Here is a 19,781-nt window from a genome sequence, read left to right as displayed (position 1 = left end):
TGGAGTGGGGGCAGGGGCGAGGCAGAACAGGGGCGGGAAGAGGCAGGGCGCGGACAGGGCGGGCTGGGGCTGGGTCGTTTGCTGCTGCCCGTGTCAGGCCCCCCCGCTAGCCCCGCACCCTGGCCTGGACCCCAAGTCCCCATGAAGCACAGGGGAGGAGGGAGAGTCGCGGGGCCCTATGGATGGGACGGCTCTGAAAATATCAGCCCAAACGTTGGTGGAGCCAGGCCCACGTTCCTGAATATTGCTGGAGCACGGGCACCACGGGCACCTAGAACTCGCCGCCTATGCCAGAGGCTCTTCCTCTCGCTGTGTTGGAGCTGCAAAGCCTCCCTTGTCTCTAGCCCCCTCGCTCTTGCTCCGCTGCGGCAGGCGTCTGTGGAGCTGCTGGGATCTGACCCTGGGAGCTCCACGCCAGGCCTGGATACTAACTGCCCCCCCCTGCATGGCGGCCGCAGCTCTCCTCCCAGCCTCCTTCGCTCACATCTCAGCCTCTCTCCTCTCCTCTGGTCTCCTTCCCGCAGCGCTGTCCACCTTCCACCTCCTCTTCCCATTGCTGTCAGCTGCTCCGTGGCCTTTGCCATCGCAACGCTCTCTGCTTTGCACCCAGCAGGCGTCTTTCCACGCCTGGCTCCCCAGCTTCCAGCCCTCCTGGGGCTGAGCCAGACACAGATTGTGTCCAGCCCACGGCTGAGAGCACTGCCGTGCCGCGGAGCTGGGGGGTCACCCCGGCCTCACCCTTCTAGTTTTATAGACAGTGAAATCGGGGCCATCTCCCCTGTCTGTCCATCAGTCGGTCTGTCCCAGGATTTATGGGGTCCTCATTGCTGTGTGGCAAAGGGCACTAGAGTAACTGCTCTGGGGTCTGAAATCCTATATTCACAGAATGGGACCATCAGTGTCCCTCTCCGGCACCTCCATGACCCGTTCAGCCCGCGGTCTCTCGTCACAGTCGTGCTGGTGGGGCTTGCTAGGAAACAGGGGGAGGCCAGCAGCTCACTCTACACGGGCCTGGCCGCTCCAGATCTCAGAGCTTTCCTCACCGTGGCGTAAACCTAGCAACCTCCCACCGCCTCGGCACAGACGCTGCCGTGACGGGGCCATCCAGGTACGCAGTCAGAGACGGGGCAGAGCAGCAGTGAACAGAAAGGAAGGGGAAGCCGAGGATGTACCATGAGTGTCCAGGTTCAGCTCGGCAGCTTTGCCTCTGCGTGACGCTTTGCCTGTCTGCTGAAATCGGCGCCGGTCCCCAGCACGCCTACAAGGGGTGTGTGTGGATGGGACAAGCTCCTCACTTCTTGCTTTTCGGTGGCGCAGGCCTGGGTGTGGGGAGTGTTTTGTTCTCAGCCCAGAAAGGATCAACCCACCCCTGCCGTCCCATGCGGCATTGGCCACGCTGCCTGCCCGTCTGGACGCTGTGGGGGTGGCATCGCAGGCTGTGGGCTCTCCCGCCCCGTACCCCACTGCTTCGCTGGCCCCCAGTGCCTGGGACCGGGATTTGGGGAATGAGTGTGACCCGGGTTCAAACTGCCGAGTGTAAACAGGGCCGGCGGCAGGAACTGCAGCGTGACGGGGGCTCGACAGCTGGAAGCAGTTGGCGCATAAAGGGCTTTGGAGATAAGAGCCGCACAGCAGATGTGGGCTCCTCCGGCCAGCGCCCTCTCACTGGTTCCCATTAGCGAGCGTCTGGCAAGAGGCTGCAGGTAGGTCAGAGACAGAGGCTGTGTGAGAAACAGGAAGGGGAGGAGCAGGGAGTTTGGGCCATCCCAGGGGCACTGGCTCAGCCGCTCACCCCTTCCCAGCTACCCAGAGTTCTCTGGACTTGGCTGGAGGGCAGGCAGCCTCCGGGCTTACTGCACGTGGGTCTGTGGCAGGGGGAGCTCAGGGAAATCCCGAGAGGTCCTCTTCTGCCTCTTGCCCGAGCCTCCAAAGGAGGCATGTCTGGCAGGAGATGGCAGCAGGGCTGGGCCCAGAGTTCCCGAGTCCTACGCCGGCACTGAGCCACTACTGCCTCAGCGGCCTTGGGGGCATCACTTATCCCCGCTCCCCCCCAGCCCCGATTTCCCTCCCTGGGAGCTGGGCCGGTTAACGGCTACGTGTCCTGGCGCTGCCCCTGGGTCGTGCACGTGCAGCAGGGCTTGGCCGTATGCTAGAAGAGAGCAATTCCCTGGGGGGCTGCTATGGGCACAGCCCCCCTCTCTAGCCTAGGATTTATAGGCAGGGCACAGGCTCAACCCAAAGCGATGCCACCTAGGCGAACGTCTCCACCCGCGCCTTCTGCCCCTGCAGATTTACAAGCAGCAAAGTCCAAAATACAGATCAGTGGTCCTACGTGCCCCCAGAGCGTCCTGCCCTGTCCTCTGCTCACGCCCCTGCCCCCTTGTGTAGGGTGACCAGACAGCAAGTGTGACAAATCGGGACGGGGTGGGGGGTAGTTGGCACCTATATAAACAAAGCCCCCAATATCGGGACTGTCCCTATAAAACTAAGACATCTCCTCTGGGGGTCACCCGGCCATTCATGAGCTCAGCTGCACCCAAACAGCTCCCACCTATGGTGCCTCTGACCCCTGTCTGGGGGTGGACCCCCAAGTCCCAGGCTGGGTCGGAGTCAGTGGGGCCTCCTGCTGGGCACCTTGCGGAGGTGTGGGGGGGATGCTGTGACCCTGGTATTCTGTATCCCCGTGGTGGGCTCCATGGAGCACGTAGCCCAGCTGACAAGCTCTCAGCCGCCAGGCTCCTGGATCTGTCTGTCACTGCCGGAGCTGGAGGTGCACACTGGAGCGTATCCACTCCCAGCACGGTCAGGACAGGCCCCAAGACGGCAGCAGCCCAGCCTGTTCCACTTTGCTGTCTGCTGGCTTCGGGCTGGTGCAGCCGGACGACTCTGGCGGAGGGCGTGGGAAGGAAGAGAAGCAGGAACAGTTCACACCTGCGCGTCTGCCAGGCCCGAATCGACGGGATCTCAGCAGGCCGGGATCCCCTCCAGGCTCGGCAAGCAAAGCCTCTCCCTCGCCAGCGTGTGCACAGCCTCGCTTGGTTGAGGAATTTGTCAGAACTTGAAAGGGCCCCTCGTTTATAATAGAACTTCCTGTTCCAGCCCCATTGCCAACACAACCACAGGCAGGTTCACTGAGCGTCCAGCAGCCAGCATCTGTGAGGCGGCCCAGGGAGGTCTCCCTGCAACCTCCCCATGGATTCCTGGGAGGTGAATAAGCTCTGGGGGATTTCAGTTGCTGTTGCGGGGAGGTGGAGATTGTCTATATCGAATATAGCTCACTGTTTCCTGGCTTCAGGGAGCTTCCGAAAGTGGCTGGTGAAAGTGAGTCAGGGTGTGACATCCCCCAGCCGTCTGCTGCCTCTGCTGTCCGCACAGAGCGGGGACCTCGCTGGGTCGAGTGAAGGTGGAAAGAGGGGAAAAGCTGCTAGACGGGGGACCCCTCCACCCCCTGCCTGTCATGCTCCAGTCCAGCTCCCAGCGCATGCAGGTGGGGGGAAGCAGCCAGCGGGGAACCGGGAGTTGCTGCGACGTCCCTTCTTGCGATGAGATTTCACCACCCAAAAGGAGAGACAAAATGAAAACGTGGTGGCGTGTGCAGGCGCTCTGCCCGGGAGCTCACCGCGGGGCGAGGCGGGTGACAGGGCTGGGGGCAGCTGCGCCGCTGTTTATATGGGGGTCAAACCTCCTGCCCAAGGAGTCACGGGAAATGCCTTGATGAACAGCGACTCTACAGCCCCAGCACATGCTGCTGCGAATTGCACGACTGGCATATGACATAATGCAAAGAGCGTCGGTGCTGAGGAAACAGAGCCAAGGTTTTCTCTCTCTGCTGGTTCTCATCCTCCCTTTCTCTGCATATCCCTCCCCTTCCCTTCCCACAGTCTCTCCTCCTTCCACTTCCCCCTCCTGGCCCTCGCTGCTCATCCGTTCACTTCTAGCCCCGCCGTGGCCCTGCCATGGAGTTCATGGCCCCAGCGGGCTCCGTAGGGAACCCCTCTTAGCAAAGGAAGGAGAATCCCCCAACGAGATTTCCAAGGTGGCTGCTTCACTGGGAGAGGGAGCCTGGGAAAGGGCGAGGGGTCTGAACACAGGACATGTCTCCAAGATCTGGCTCTGTCCTGAGCGGCCTCCGCCAAGTCGCCCTGGCTCGCGGGCTCCTCCAGTGAGGCTGGCACTCAGCCAGCCCATGCCTGGGGTTTTCAGGCAGGCGAAGCCCGGCCGAGGGTAACACTTCCGCACTCGGCACCTAGATCTGTCATCTGGCCCTGAACCCCGTGGCCTGGTTTTCAGAGAGAGCCCAGTTCAGCAGGGGTCGTGGGTGCTGAGGCCTCCGAGAGGGCCCCGATCCTGGATGGAGGGGCCTCACTCTGGGCACCCGGCTGTGGCAATGTTCCGCTTGAGCGCTGTAAAAGGAGAGGTCTGCTCCTGCCCGGGGTGCTGTGCAGATCAGCTGGCTGGGGAGGGGCGGGGCTGCTCTCTGAGCCGGCGAAGCCCGGTGGGCCTGCTAAATATTGGTGTTAATAGCCACGGTAACAAAGATAAGTAATTGACCATTCATCAGTAATGCCTAATAATCTCTGTCTCCTTGTTTTAAAAGGATGCAATCACGGGCCGGCTGGAAAGAGAAGCGAGGTCACCATCCAAATTCCTCTGGATTCCAGGGCTGGGGGGTTTGTGGGGGTCTCTGTGTCACTTGGACTAAAGAGGAACTTGCCAACTGCCAACAAAGACATGTTTGATCCAGAGAGCTCCTCCCCAGCCTCAGTCGCTCCAGCGCTGCGACCCTGCCAGGAAGCCGTGATCCTCAGTGACATGACTGTCGTGCTACAGAGGCAGCTTGGTGGCTTCTTGGCAGAGTCAGACAGGAGGAGACGCAGGGGGAGGGATGTAGCGTTTGCATTAACAGGAGCAGGGCTGGCTCCCAGAAGGAGGGGCTCAGACTAGGCTCTGGATCTAAACTCCCCCTCCCCCCGGACCCTGGCTCTGACCTTTCCAGCTTGGGCTCACCTCTAGGAATTAACAGCCCGGTTACAGACAGCAGCAGCAGATGAACCAGGACAGGGCTGATGGGGGCAGGCGATGCGTGTGGGGAAAGCCCCTCTCTGCTGGCAGCAGGCTGGGGAATTTCTGAGGCCTGCAAAGGACAAGACCAGGTTCCCAGGGGGCCCGGGAAGCAAGTGCCGAGGCGTATGGACGGTGTGTGTGTCTGCATCGATTCTCTGTGTCTCCCGCTCCAGCCCGAAGCACCACACCGCCGACGGAACAAGCGGAGCGGAGATTTACAGTGGCTGGCGCGACACGCCGACCCTTCCACTCCACTTGTACGGCAGCATTTTCATCGATCTCTCGGAAAGCTGACAGCTCGGCGAAAGAATGAATCGCTTGTTTCCACCAGCACTGCCGACGGATCCTTCAGTGTTCCACTGGAGAGAGACAGAGACAACAGCCGGCAGCCCCACAACCCACCACCACATCACAACCGCCTCAACCCCACCCGCCGTGCAACCACCACAACATCACAACCACCACAACACCCAGAACCCACGGACTACCATGACATCCAGACTGCCTCAGTCCACTGCCTTCTGCAGCCTCACAGCCGCACACCCCGCTGCACCGGCTTCAACACCACCGCAGCCCCTCCCCACAACCCAGCTGGAATCGTGGCCCGTTCCACATGACAAGGAGTCATCTGGGAATGGGAGCGTTCAACAACTGCACAGAAATGACTTTTTGCTTCTCCTGAATCCCGTATGCAGGATCTCTTGGTCGCTAATGCCCTGTGTCAGCTGGGGGGTGACTGGGCTGGTTAGTTTCTTTTCTGTGGGAGAAGGTGGAAGTGGGGACAGGGAGAGAAGGAAATTCAGTTCACAGTGTTTGGGACCGCGGGCCCCAATCCTGCAAGCTGTTAACTCCTGGCTGGAGCTGCCTGGATTTCAGGGGGGGGTCTGGGGAGACATACAGGTTCTGCCCTGCGGAATAGCTCGAAGGGTCATGGCTAAGTCAGGGCTTCGCAGTCACGGCTCAGTGTCCCAGGCCTGACACACGTCCCCCTGCTCCACACCAGGGCAGTAATTATAATTAGAATAAACACTTAGCTCTTATCGAGCACTTTTCATCAGTGGGCGAGAACCTGTCAGTAGACAGGGTAACCCTGGCGGCTTCCGAGGAGTCGCTCCAGATTCACACCGGGTTAAACTTGAGTGGAATCAGCTCTGTGCTCTGGGCCTTCGTGCCGCGCTCCCACTCGCCTCCCATTCCACTACGTGCCAGCGCTGGCCTCGTGCGTAGCCCAGCCCCAGCCTGATCTGTCGATTGCGAGGCTGAAGTCTGGAGGAGTCCAGGCTACCCGGTGCAGCCGAATGGGCACGGCTGGCACAACTGAGGTCTGAGCCTGGCGCCTCTGCCCCAAGAGGTTGGTCGGGTCTCTCGGCTGAGGTCTAGAGCAGAAAGCGTTTAACAAGGCAGCTTGGTGCCCAGCCGAGCCGAGCCAAGGAAAACTCGGCCAGGAGGGGACGGCTCAGCCCCTAACCCTGGCCTGCCTGTTTCAGACACTCTCTCTATTACACCCTCGGAGCGGCAACACTCAAGATGTTTGCCTGCAACAGACAACTCCCTAATAAAAAGTGGAATGCACGTCAGCATTAATCACGGGGCCGAGCGGGGGAGCCGAGTGCGGGGGCGGGGGGCTCGCCCCCACTCACCACTCCATTAAGAACGTAAATGAGGCTCCGCAGAAGAGGAACAGCTCAGTGCCGCCAAGGAAGTTCCTGCCTCTGGCAGCCAGACAAGCTGACAACGGTGCCGGTTCGGTGACCGGCCAGGGGGGCCGGCAGCCCCATAGCAAGGCTGGAAATGTGACCCTCTGTCTCAGAAGGTTAAACCCGTGACACTTCTCTGACATGTCTGACAATGAAACCCAGCCTTCCCGGGTCAGCCCCGAAGGAGGCGACCTCTGAACCAGCAGGAGGTCGCATCTCATTAAAAACGAATCTGTCCAGTTCTGTATCGATGGCCTTTACTTGCTGTAATTAAAAAAAAATTGTAGTCCTAGAGCAATGTTCTCCTGGAGCAATTACCTGGCAGTCAGTATAGACTATGGCATAAATGTGATATGTATCCCGTCCAGCCATGGCATAATGATGAACTGTCGGCTACAGAGGGCGAGCAAAGCACAGAACTTGTACAGCAGCCTCCGCTAGATGTGAAAGGGAATCCATCCAGAAGAAGAGATCTCCTTGGGTTGGGTGACTCTGGTCTGTTTCGTCTGTTCTGTGAGATTCCCCCACTTGGGCCGGGCCCCCACCCAGCCATCGGCCTTAGAGGGCCAGAAAGCTCAGTTTTAGGAAGATCGCATTTTATGCCAGATAGAGGCAGGGGTAGGGAAACAAATGTCATGGCTGTGACATCTTGGGGGGTCTAACCAATATAAATGCAGTGAATTAAAGTCAACCCCAGTCTGATCAGTTGGGTCAATCTAAAGTCCCTCCCCCCAAAGTGAGCTGCTCCCTATATGACAGGAATAAGAGTTAAATTGGGGAGGCCAAATTCTTGCTAAAGCCTAATCCTGACGGGAGCTCCACTGTAATGGCCTCATCGGGGTCAGTGAGCGCTGTGGGGTCTGCGACTGCAGAGTTCATTGTAGGACCCTTGGTGCCCTGACTGCACTAGGAGTTTGCCAAAGGAGGGACTTGATCTGTGCACTGGTTAAGGGCCCTGGGCTCTGGCTCAAAGACTGGTCCGAGGTGTCAAATGACTTTTGTTTGGAAAGCTGTTCTTTGGGCGGGCGCATTGTAGGGTGGGAGATCTGCAAGGTGGATGCCCATCTCCCTGCTGCACGTGCCACGCCTAGACAGGATGGCTCCTTTCTGGAGCGGCTGGAATGCGGCGAGGGTCTCGGTGGAATGACTTTGCAAGGTAAGGCAGCCCACGTCTCGCTATTGGTTTTTAGTAGCGTCTCTGTTGGGAAAAGTCCTTTTGGGCTAAATGTTCAGAGCTCAGAACCTGGCTTGCCGTGAGCAATTCCACGGGCAAACAGAGACCTGAGCATGCAACTGAAAATGAGCTTGTGGTTAGTTCCTGCACTGTGGGCAAAACTCCACTCAGGCAGAGGCCTGGGCATCACTTAAGTCCTACTCAAACCCCTCCAGGTCTGCTCCGGGAGTGGGGTCATTGGACTGAGACCTTATTGAGGTGAGTGGGCCAGGAGCAGGCCCTGTGTGTTTCAAATAAATGCCCAGGGTGTTTTGCTCTTGCGGATACTTTTAAACATCATCTTGTTTCCTGGCGTTTGTGCTGCTCTCGCCAGCACCCAGACTCCGGGCGGTGCTAGGGAACAGGAGGTATTTTGCTTCACATTCCTTGCACAGTTAAGGAATCAAATATTTTCCTGGGGCAAGATTCTCAGGAGTGACTGGCAACTGCAGAGGCCTCCAATCCTGGGGCCTCATCTTGAGACCTTTCAAAGGGACCCAATTTTCAGAAAGTGCTGAGCAGTGCCTCAGGAAACCAGGCTCTTCTCGGGCGTCCCAAACCGGCTCTTTGAAAGTGAGACACCCCAAATTCTGAGTCACCTCTGATTGCAACGGCTTCTTGGCTAGGGGTGGTATGCCTCCCTGGAGCAGGCTGAAATGTACTGCTTCCCAAACGGCTAGAACATTATCAAGACACATCGAGTGAGTGCATGCCACGCATGGCTGCCTAGTGCACTTGTACGGCCCAGGCAAAGCGAATGCTCCCTCGGATCGCGTCTGGAAATTGCTGCTGTTTGAAATGAGCCCATGGCTAAAAAGGTGAAGGTCAATGTAATTTTTACCACTATGAGCAAAGCCTGACTCCTGTGTTTGACTTTTCAAATCCCCTTCAGCGCTCTAGCATGGTTGGTGTCAAATCCAGGCCTCCACCTCATTCCGCGCGGAGGGCCAGCAAAAGCATTCCCATTCATGTATGCAAATCTGCAACTGGTGAGATATTGTTTGCTGATCTGCGGGGGCCTCCTTTCTCCTAATCCAAGCCTGGAGAAGTGCCATGACAGCTCCACCCGGGATGACAAGAGATCTCCCTGCCTGTCTTTCTACAGAATGCCTGTGTCCATGCATGGGGGGTTATTTTGAATATCCCACTGCTATGCGAATGAGTGTAGCAAGACTCGGGATTGGTTCCCATCATGTTGCCTGCCCCTGCTCTGATCAGGGCTGGACAGCACAGAGGTAAAAGCGCTCACGACCATTGGTGCCTGTACTGCTGCCATGGGGCCGCATGAAGACTAGGCCAGGAAGGCCTGTAGGAAGCTTGCCCAGTGAGTCACTTTAAAGCGCATGGAATTCACCCGCACTCTGCAAAATCACCCCAGAGCGAAACCAGGCCTAAGGCGACACGTGGCATCCTCTGCTGGCAGTTACTGCGAGATGGTCAGGGCCCCAGGATGGAAGTGTAGCCGGGTAACGCACTACGAGCCGATCAGGGTGTGAAGTGCAATGCACCAGTGTACAGGGGATTTCTAGCACATGCTTCTGAGGTCATCGGCGTCGTTCACCTGACGCCACGGCCCAGAGTGCAGGTGTGGGGATACAGGGCGGGAAGAGCTGCAATCAGATCAATACATGAATTCAACAGACACCCTCTTGTAGGTGCTGAATGCCAGAAGCAGCAAATCCACGGAGCGCCTTCAACTGTGTGTTTGTGTGTGTGAGAGAGAAGGAGAGATCTTATGATAAAATAAGTCCACTGGGGAATTTGTCAAGGAGTCTTGGCACACACGGCAGGGCTGTGGTGCTGTAGCTTTGCCGCGGTAGCTAATCAAGGTGGCATCAGAAGGATTAAAGCGTATGTAAATTCTTTCCTGATAAGATCCTCAACCAGGAGAGGGTCAGGTGCCAACTGGGTCCTGAATTATCCCCCAGGAATCAGGGTGCAAAACTCCCCTCTCCCCTAAGCTGCTATCGGCTCAGTCTCCAAAGCGCAGCACCTGGCTTGGGACACGTCTGGCATGGGGGGTGAGGGCAAGTGTGGAACCCTCCAGCCCCTGGTGACTTGTAGCAGGCAGAAGAAGTGGTAGGAAAGATTTTACACCCTGCCTGGCTCATGACCACAGGTTCAAGCCCTGAGCAGAGTGAGGTGGAATCCTGGCCCCCTGGGAGTCAATTGGACGTTTGCCATTCATTCGAATGGGGCCAGAATTGTGCCCCTGGTCTTTGTCTGTCTGAGCTGCCACTGAAGCCTGCAGGTGGGAGTGCCTGCTTGGGGGAATGCAAGCGGCAGTGAAAGAGGAGAAAGAGGGAGCGAGAGGGACAGGAGACACAACACAGAGATGTAGCAAAAAATCCCAGAGTCAGCAGTTTGCATTTAACTTGGGGGCAAAACTGAAATCGACATTGATGGGAAATATTGCCCCGTGGCATTGGGAAGAAAAGCCCCTCTGTTTCGTGGATCTACAAGTGAAAACCTTTTGATGTTGCAGAATATAATTAATGTCATACTGTCGGAGCTGGTAATAAATCAGTTCGTAGATGTAGAGATTTCAAGGTCCAGCACCAAAGATTCAGGCTCCCCTGGCCCATCAGAGCTACTGCTAGAAGACAGCACATTCTCCACCTCCATTCTTCTGTCACCTGGCTTTCCTTGCCTGCCCGTCTGCCTGAGGACCTGTCCGTGCCTGCAGAGCTGCAGGAGAACCCTAGCCCAGATCTCTGCAGTGTTCCACTGGTTACACGGCTCTGCCCCTGGGTTTCACCTGCTGCTGCTCTAGTTCCAGATCATGCATCTCCCCAGGTTACATGGCTCTGCCCCTGGGTTTCACTTTGGGATTCTCATACCTGCATCTCACTGTCCCTATGGGAAAGGGTCCCTGAATCTCTGAGACCTTCTTCTCCACAGCATGCACCCCAATCTTTGAGGCCTCCCCACTGTGTAGCACTCTCCCAGCCAGGGCCATCAAGACGGGCCGCCAAGCCTCCCCCCCCCCCCCCCCGCAAAGGTTTCAAGCAGGTGGAGTGAGTCTGAGCACAGCACTGTGGGACGGGGCAGCACACTGGGGTCTCTGGATTTCCTTGTGTTACCGTTGCTTGCGGCCGGCTGACCCTCAGGGCCTCTTCTTGTGTAGAATTGGATCCGGCGAAGTGCTGAGTGCCTTCTTTGGCTGCCGTGGGAGCGAGACACTCATCACCTTGCGGACTGGGCCCTTAGCCCACGGGGGCTGTTGGACATGCACAGAGTTTCTTCTCCCCCTCCTCCAGGGAGGGAGGGACATATCTCCTCAGTGCTTTCTTTGCCCTGCAGATCGAGGGAGCAGGAGATCAGGCCTAGCAGCCTGGTCTCCCTCCCCCAGGGCAGTGCAGAGAAGTGATCATTAGTCCCCAAATCCCACATGCCTTCTGATATCACACTTCTACGTTCAGACCTGCCTTTGCCTTAAATGTCAGAAATGGGCGAGGAGGCTCTGGGCTAAACCCACCAGAGGCGGCTACTGTGCTGACATCAGCGTTGTCGTGTCCACTTATGTCAGGTCGGTGTTTGGGCGTTCCTGGCAGCTCCAGAACTTAGCATTCCTGTTTCTGGAGAGACTGCCCCAAATGCAGGTTCATTTGCCTACCACAATAGCCTAGAGTTCTCCTCCATCAGTAACAGCTGAACCTGACCAAATGGCAGATGCTCGTCAGTGAATTCAGGTACCTGGCAACTGGGTTAGCAGGATGGTCACTGTAACGAAAGCAATAGTGTAAGGACTTGTATAGAGCCAAGAGATCTGAATGAGGCCCCCAGATAGGAGCAGTGCTCCATTATTTAGACGGTGAATTCTTCAGGGTTCTGTCTATGTCTTTATGCAGCCCCTAGCGCAATGGGGCCCTGACCTTGGTTGGGAGCTGCAGGTGCCAGGGGAACAACAGTAATAATCAATGCCGATGAGCTGGTGGGAAGATTAACTCTTGTTCGTGTGTTACTGCCTTACTGGGTTTTTTGTCTGAGCTGTTGCACAACACATCAAGTAGCTGGGTAAGACACTGTCAATCATGTTTTGCTGGCCAGGGAATTCCAGATGAGTTAGTAACTGATAATGGCTTTGATATTTCAGTTCAGGAATGTGAGGCTGAGCCCTCCTGACTGTGCACAGTCAAACGAGTTAGCAAAAGAAAAATCAGTACAAATAGCAAAGAACTTGCCAAAATAAAAACTCCTGCTGGATTCAAGGGATCCATCCTCACATTGCTGGAATATCGCAGCACATGCAAAATGCAGTGTCGGGCTCAGCAACACAAACTCATGGGGGGAAAGACAGAAATCTTGGTGCTGATATCTAACGAATGTCCTGAGTCTAGCACAATTAACCCTGATGTAACTACAAAGTTGCTGGATGGCAGGAAACTAGACTAGAAGAAATGCTACAGGCAGAATGCCAAACAGTTACCCCCGTGCAATGGGAGAGGATGTTAGACCAGGATGCCTGGGTGCTATTCCTAGCTCTGGGACCAAGTCTCTCCTCCTTATTCATACTGCTTTGCACCGTCCCTTTGGGAGGAGTAACATCCCACTCAGCTTGGGGATGGATGGGTGAAATTGGGCACTCAGCAATTTTGGGGATGTCTCTTCACCTGTCTGTGTCTCGGCTTCCCCTCTACCCTTTGGGATTCTGATAACATCTAACTCACCTGGCTATTACCTGGGGAGCTGTGAGCACCTGGCCGAAATGGTGCTGCTTCCCTGCGGCATTGGCTGCTCTTCCTTTTATTTTGATCAGGGCCCCCGATTAACTTTTTCTGAATCCACCGATCAATGCAAGAAGCTAGAACCTGGCCCCTGCTAGCAAATGAAAAACAAAGTTGTGGATAGGACCCTACCAAATTCACTGTCCATTTTGGTCAATTTCATGATCATAGGACTTTAAAAATCGTAAATTTCATGATTTCAGCTATTTAAATCTGAAATGTCATGGTGTTGTAATTGTAGAGATCCTGACTCAAAAAGCAGTTGTGTGTGGGGGGGTGGCCAGGTTATTGTAGGGGGGGTTGTGATACTGCTGCCCTTACTTCTGCACTGCTGCTGCTGCTGGCAACGCTGCCTTCAGACCTGGGTAACTGGAGAGCGGCGGCTGCTGGCCGGGAGCCCAGCTCGGAAGGCAGTGCCGCCGTCAGCAGCAGCACAGAAGTAAGGATGGCACGGTATGATATGGCCACCCTTACTTCTGTGCTGTTGCCTGCAGAGCTGGGCCCTCAGTCAGCAGCTGCCGCTCTCCAGCCACCCAGGTCTGCAGGCAGCAGCGCAGAATTCAGAATGGCGTGGTATGGTGTTGCCAGTCTCACTTCTGCACTGCTGCTGGTGGGGCGCGGCCTTCAGAGCTGGGTGCCTGGCCAGCAGCCGCTGCTCTCCGACTGCCCAGCTCAATGAAGTGGCAATACCGTGACCTGCCTAAAATAACCTTGTGACCGCCCTGCAACTTCCTTTTGGGTCAGGACCCCCAATTTGATAAACGCTGGTCTCCACCCGTGAAATCTGTATAGTATAGAGTAAAAGCACACAAAATACCAGATTTCATGGGGGGAGACCAGATTTCATGACACGTTTTTCATGGCCATGAATTTGGTAGGGCCCTAGTTATGGAATAGACCTTCCCCTTCCCATGGCTTTAACGCTACCCTTTGCCAGGAGCCTTTGCAAAACCCCTCCTTGAGAAAGTGCTCATGTGTCTTTCTACCTTCCATCCCACCCCTCCACCCCACAAACAAAAAGTGCTGGTTGTTTGCACTGCCAAATCCTTCCTTTGCAAATGAAGGTCTGTATACGTTTCATTTCATTTACTGGCCTTTATTCCCCACTCGGACTTGGGAACTTTGTGCATAATTAGGTACGTTTCCCCTTCCCGCCCCAAAAAGGCATTTTCCTTCCAGAAAACATTATTCGTCATTATGCAGACAGTCCCATGTGCGTGCACACGGTGTCAGACACACACAGGCCAGGGGCTGAGTCTTGCGCCCGGTGCCTTCTCTCATCGCTCACACCTGTGGAAATGGAATGCAAAGTGGGTGCACTGATTTGCACAGATGTAAATAAGGATGTGTGGAGTGAGGCCCTGGTGAAGGGAATCAGATCGAGAAGAGGGTGATTCTAAGAGCATCTTCAACCCCCTTAACTTTAGCCTCTCAGAAGGAAGCCTCTATCATACAGGGGATACAACCAATGAGAAGAGGCCGAGGTGAGGAGAGAAGGCAGTAAGCAACGGGAGGGGGATGTCACTTGGGGGAACCCTGCTGTTTATTGCAGAGATCCGCTTGTGTTGTTTTGATGTGTATCTTTTGTGTTAGTTACATTATTTTCCTTTTGTTCCCCGCCCTGGCCCCGCTCCGGAGCTGAGAGGGCTGCAGAGATTGGGGCTGCAGATCGGCTCCGGGTTTTCCTTCTCCCAGCACGGCATAGGGTGCCTAGGCCAAGGTCACCCAGCAGAAATGAGTGCAGCTCAGCGCTTATGGAAACAGGATTTGACAACAGGCTTTTGTGTTTTCTTTCCATTGTCAGAGCCGGGCGATGACACACATCCATTCCTCCCTCCCACCTGTTTGCCAGCCATCCCCAAAGTCCTTGGAGCAGAAGGAAGTCCCGACAGCTACGCCAGGCAGTGAGATGGGGAACGGACTGATCGCACTGTGCATGGGGATCTGTGTAGAGAGAAGAGATGCGGTGGGCGTTCGGCACTTTGGAAATGTGACAGACAGACAGATCCATCTTTGGATCCTTTACGAGCGAAGGAAGAATGGGCATGTCAGGAAGAGGGAAATGCCATGGGCTGAATGTTCCAACCCTTTAAAATGCACTGGAATCCAGCCCTCCTGCTTTCTCACCAGGTGCCTTTGATCTACCCTCACCCCCAGAAACAAACGGAGGTCTCTCTTGAACTCGTTTGTAGTCTTGGCTTTCGAGCATCTTCAGCTCTGTGTTTCCGCTTAGCCCTTTGGGCTGAGTCAGTGCAGTTCACACGGAGACATTAGCAGATAGCACTTTATCTTACCAACCTTATGTATCTGCTCTGCTCCTTCGGAAGGGGGACGTGGCTCAGTTTCGAAATGAAAGGGGCCTGAGCAGGAATAATGGATCAGGGACATTAGCCTCGCTCCACAGCGCAGCGCTCAACCTTCCGAGACCTGCTGGGGCAACTCTGACCTTTCCGATGTCTGATGGAGACTCACTGCAAGGGACACAACACAAAAATCGCCTGGCAGAGGAGCAGAGGACAGAGCTGGCCATGACGCCAGCGTCACTGCTTTAATGGCTAGAAAGTTTTCTATAACCTGCTTTCCTGATTCAGCTTTTCTGCCATGTGTAATTTACAGTCATGTCCAGTGAGACAGCGACATGCAGCTTTACATGGGACACAGGCCAATGTGGGTCTAAAATGAGTGATCCACCTTGTCATGAGGGAGGGGTTGTGAAGTCTGCTCCGGAGAACTCTGCATTAGCTACTCTCCGGTACACCTGGCTGGGCGATGTCTGTAATCCCAGTGCTACGACCAACCATCTTTCGTGTCGATTCTAATAACAGGCTGTGGTTCTGAAGCACGAGGCCTGTTGCTAGAAAGGGCTCTGGCTTGTCGTATTATTGCCTTTGCAGTGCATCTCCTTTCCCGTCGGAGCCCAGCAATGGCAGCTCTCGCGAATGCACTCGGGACATGCGACGGGTCTGGGTGGCAAAGTCACAAGTCTCTGTTTGATCTTGTGAGACGTACTTGGCGTCACGTGCGTATTCAACCCCGGCTAATGCTGCACCATAGAAAAAGTCTCACGTTAACGACTTTTGTCACAAAAGTCATTAACATAATAGGACTTCCACATCAAAATTGAATATTAATACTACACCAGGCTGCGGCAGTAAGAAGGATAATTGCTCTAATACATTTTCCAGTCGGATTTTCGCATCATAGTAGCAATTGCATTAGCAAAACCGATTATTAACACATCTGATACAATAGAAAGGGCTCATAGGAGTTAAGTTGGTTCCTTTTTTCTCAGGACTACAGCCTGAGCGGTTGAGCTGTGTCTCTCCCCTTCACCTCGCCCCAAAAGAAAAATACCCACACATCAAACCACAGACCCTGCCAGAATGGATGCTACTAGCCATGGGAAGCAGACAGCCAACTGGAAATGTTCATGGACAGTTAGGAGATTGGGGGCCTGATCCAAAGTTGGTCAAGAGAAAAATTCCCCTTCACTTCTGTGTAAGTATTCACAGCAGTAGCCGGGATGTTTTGCTGTTACAGAGACGGCGAAGTGACAGGTCACTTGCATTATGTACAACACACTGGATTGTCAGTGCACACACCACATGCAACAGTTGTGAGTTGCTTTCCTGCAGCCCCTCCCAGGGCTAACCAGTAAACTAAATGCAATGTGGCAGAGCATTCATAATCATATATACATATCTCACTTTTTCGCACAGTGTTTGAACTGTAGAAGGTAACGGGGGAGGGGGTTCTCTTGCCTTTCATGAGTTTCATGCAGCTTTCCTGGATCTACTCAATCATAACTACCAGGGTGAGTCTTTCATTGGCCTTTGGAATGCATTGGATTGCACCTGATGCCTTAGATGTGTGTGTACATGAGAGGGGGAAACTGAGAAAGAGAGAGACCTTGGGGTGAAAGTGGACAGCAAATTAGACATGTCTTTGCAATGTGATGTGTCAACAAAACAACTAGGCCATTGCAACGCTGAGCTGCATAATGAGAGACATCACCTCCCTGGAAAGAAAGGAAATAATCCTCTCCATGTCTCTTGTGTCCCCCCACCTGGGATATCACCATAGCTGAGAAAGGTGTATATCCAGGATTAGAAACCAGCCCTCCTGACTCCCAGCCCATGTGCTTTCAACACCAGAACATGCGTCTTCTATTGCTCCTCATGTGCTCCCTCCTGATCTTTGTCAGCCTTTTTAAATCCGGATGGAAAATGCATCCTAGAGAGGATGGCTTAGTCAGATGAGCACGAGCCTACCAGATTCTCTAGAACCATAGGTCCAAACCTAGGGTCTGCTCACCCCTCCTTCTTTCTTCAGGGAGTATATGAAGAGCACACAGCTCACTCAGTGAGAGCGCTGGGGCAAGGCCGTATAACCAGGGCCATCTCTTCTGCATGGATGTCAAAGATTCTGCAGCAGGTCCCTGGTGTCCTTGACTCAAACTCCCCTCCTTCAAATGTGGGGCTGTTTTGTCCACTTCACGCCCACCCTGCACCTGAGAGATGGCAGAAGATACGTGGCTTGGATGTAGTACTGTACATGCATAGAGCTACACGGTGTATGTATGTATGTGTAGTGGGGCGAGATCGATAGATAGATCAGTGGTTCTCAAACTTTTGCACTGGTGACCCCTTTCACACAGAAAGTCTCTGAGTGCGACCCCCTCTTATAAATTCAAAACACGTTTTGATATATTTAACACCATTATAAATGCTGGGGGCAAAGTGGGGTTTGGGGTGGAGGCTGGCAGCTCGTGAACCCCATGTAATAACCTCGTGACCCCCTGAGGGGTCCTGACCGCCAGTTTGAGAACCCCTGAGATAGACGGATAGATAGATAACTTTGCTACACTAGAAAGTGGCCATTCCATGCACAGGGGGCTGCCTTGAGGAAAACACAGAGATGGGCATGACAGGGTGGTGGAGGGGATGCGATGGAAGGTGAGGTCTGAAATGTTGGCTGGGGGGAGATGCGCAGGGCCTTGAAGGTGTGACACATCCATGATGCACAGTGAGACCACAGACCCCCTTGGTGTATGGGGCAGGACAGAGGACTGGAGAGGAATCCACACTCCCCTTTGGTGGGTGAAGGGATCAGAGTGTGTCACAGGGTTACATATTTTGAATACTAATCTGATTACTTGCAACTAGTTACTGTCACTCTAATCACCTGCTCAACAGCCCTAGGGAGCAGCATTGTGCTTAGGACTCACCATGGCCTCCAGTCCCATTGAGGGTCAATAGGACCCTTGATCACGCATAGCCCTGGGCACAGAGATAAAACTCATTCATTCTGTGAATCTGAAATTAGTGGGAAGCCTGAACGCCAGGAGACCTGCCCTTCCCTTCCAGGCACTGTGCAAATGAGAGGCTGATTGCTTATCAGACCCCTGGCTGGGTTGGGCCTTGCACTATTGGCTTAGAGGACTCGTTGGTTTTTGGAGAGGCACATGAAGCTTGCACCTTGGCATTCTTGCTGTCTTCTACCCCACCCCTCTGGCCCTGAGTTTAAATTTCCACAGCTTTCCCTTTATATGACACCTTTCCCGAACGCATGCAGCTTTTCTTCTAACCCTCCCTTTTTATAATAACGGCCAGGGCTCCGGGGGAGTCCCGGGGGGAAGGAGACATTTCCTATCACCTTTGGAAGAGACTAAACCCTGGTGGTGGAAAACTGATGAAACATTCAGAGCAGAAACTCATTCCGTGTTGCAGACCAGCAGATTTGCAAATTAGCAAGTAAGCACAATGAGAATAATTTAAAAAGCCTCCAATCAAATAACCCAGGATACTGCATCCCAAGCTCAGACTAAAAGTCACGCACTCTGAGTAATACCAGGCCTCACGGCTATGAAGAGGAAAGGGCTAGCGCGTCAGATCAAATGCTTGGAGTTATGAGACGGGGACATTTGGATTCTGTTCTGGATCCTTTCCTGGTGACTTGGACTAACTCTGCGAAATCCTGGCTGGGATGTTTTGTGAGAATTCATTGGGGCTTGTGGATTAGCCAAGTGAGAATTAGAAAGGGTTCGTTGTGCGTATTGTTCGGCCTGTGCGCTGGATGCTTTACAAGGGAGCACAAAGAGGAGGTCTCTGCCCCAAAGCGATTGCACTCTAACTAAATGTCTCTCCCTGTCCCTGCAGTGACAATAAACAACCCCCCGAAAGACTCAGGGCCTGACTCTTATCGCAAGCCGCTTTCACACCAGTCTCACTTCACTGTCTTCAAGTTACTCCTTGTTCACAGCAGTGTAAGTGAAATCAGAATCCAGATCTCACTTTTTCTGTGAGGCCACAAAAGGAAAATATATTTAATCTGCCAGATAATTAATTAATATATAATACATAGAATAGAATTGTAATATAATAACTTATGACAAATTAATAAACTGCCAGATGCATCTATGTAGGCACAGGGGGCTGCCCTCGTGGGTCTGTTTGCAGGATTGGCACCTAAAGATTCCCTGTATGACCTTGTCTGTCTTTTCAATGTGTTTACTTGTGTCTCTGAGCACACCCAGTGCAGGGCTGGCACTTGATAAATAAACAATCAGACTGGCCCAGGTGTCTAGCAGGGAGTCCCACAGAAACAGGGATAAAGTTTGCACTGTTGAGGTTGCACAGAGGGGTCCTCCGCAGCGCGACTTGGTCTCTGTACAAGCAGAGGGAGAGGAAGGCTGTGGCGCCTGTGGGGTAGGCACCGATCTGGGACTCAGTTGGATTCTTGCCTCTGCCACAGACTCCTTGTGTGCACTTGGGCAAGTCCCGTAGTCTCCCTGCACCTAGATTGCCCATCCACTCAAGGGGATAATGCTGCCCATCTCCCACCATGTACCTGCCTTGTCTAGGCCCTGATCCTGCAAATGACTCGTGGGCCTCCAGGGGTTTAGTGGAGGGCCCTGGGTCACTGAACCTATGGCAGGATGGGGCTTTAGGCCTTTGTGGGCAGGGGCTGCCTGCCGCAGAGCTCCCCAGTGTAGTCACATCCTGCACCCACCGAAGGCAGTTTTCCTGCTGGTGCAGATGTGACCGAAGCACTCTTCCCTGGGCCTGGCTGGGTCTACAC

General features: G+C 54.3%; 2 long non-coding RNA genes across 2 annotated transcripts; one reads left to right on the top strand and one right to left on the bottom strand.

The window, feature by feature from the left end:
* Positions 1 to 3,100: 3,100 nt before the first annotated feature.
* On the top strand, positions 3,101 to 9,067 carry LOC135974814 (uncharacterized). The gene is made up of 2 exons (XR_010591934.1): positions 3,101 to 3,207; positions 4,598 to 9,067. It is a non-coding gene; the product is annotated as an uncharacterized LOC135974814 (long non-coding RNA).
* A 4,714-nt stretch (positions 9,068 to 13,781) lies between these two features.
* Positions 13,782 to 19,738, bottom strand: LOC135974815 (uncharacterized). Its single transcript, XR_010591935.1, has 2 exons — positions 15,000 to 19,738; positions 13,782 to 14,645 (listed from the first exon to the last, which is right to left on the bottom strand). It is a non-coding gene; the product is annotated as an uncharacterized LOC135974815 (long non-coding RNA).
* Between the last annotated feature and the right edge of the window lie 43 nt (positions 19,739 to 19,781).

Source organism: Chrysemys picta, chromosome 12 (genome assembly GCF_011386835.1).
Source record: "Chrysemys picta bellii isolate R12L10 chromosome 12, ASM1138683v2, whole genome shotgun sequence".
Taxonomy (NCBI): domain Eukaryota; kingdom Metazoa; phylum Chordata; order Testudines; family Emydidae; genus Chrysemys; species Chrysemys picta.
The sequence above is the reverse complement of the archived record's forward strand: the minus strand, read 5'-3'. Positions and strand labels throughout refer to the sequence as shown.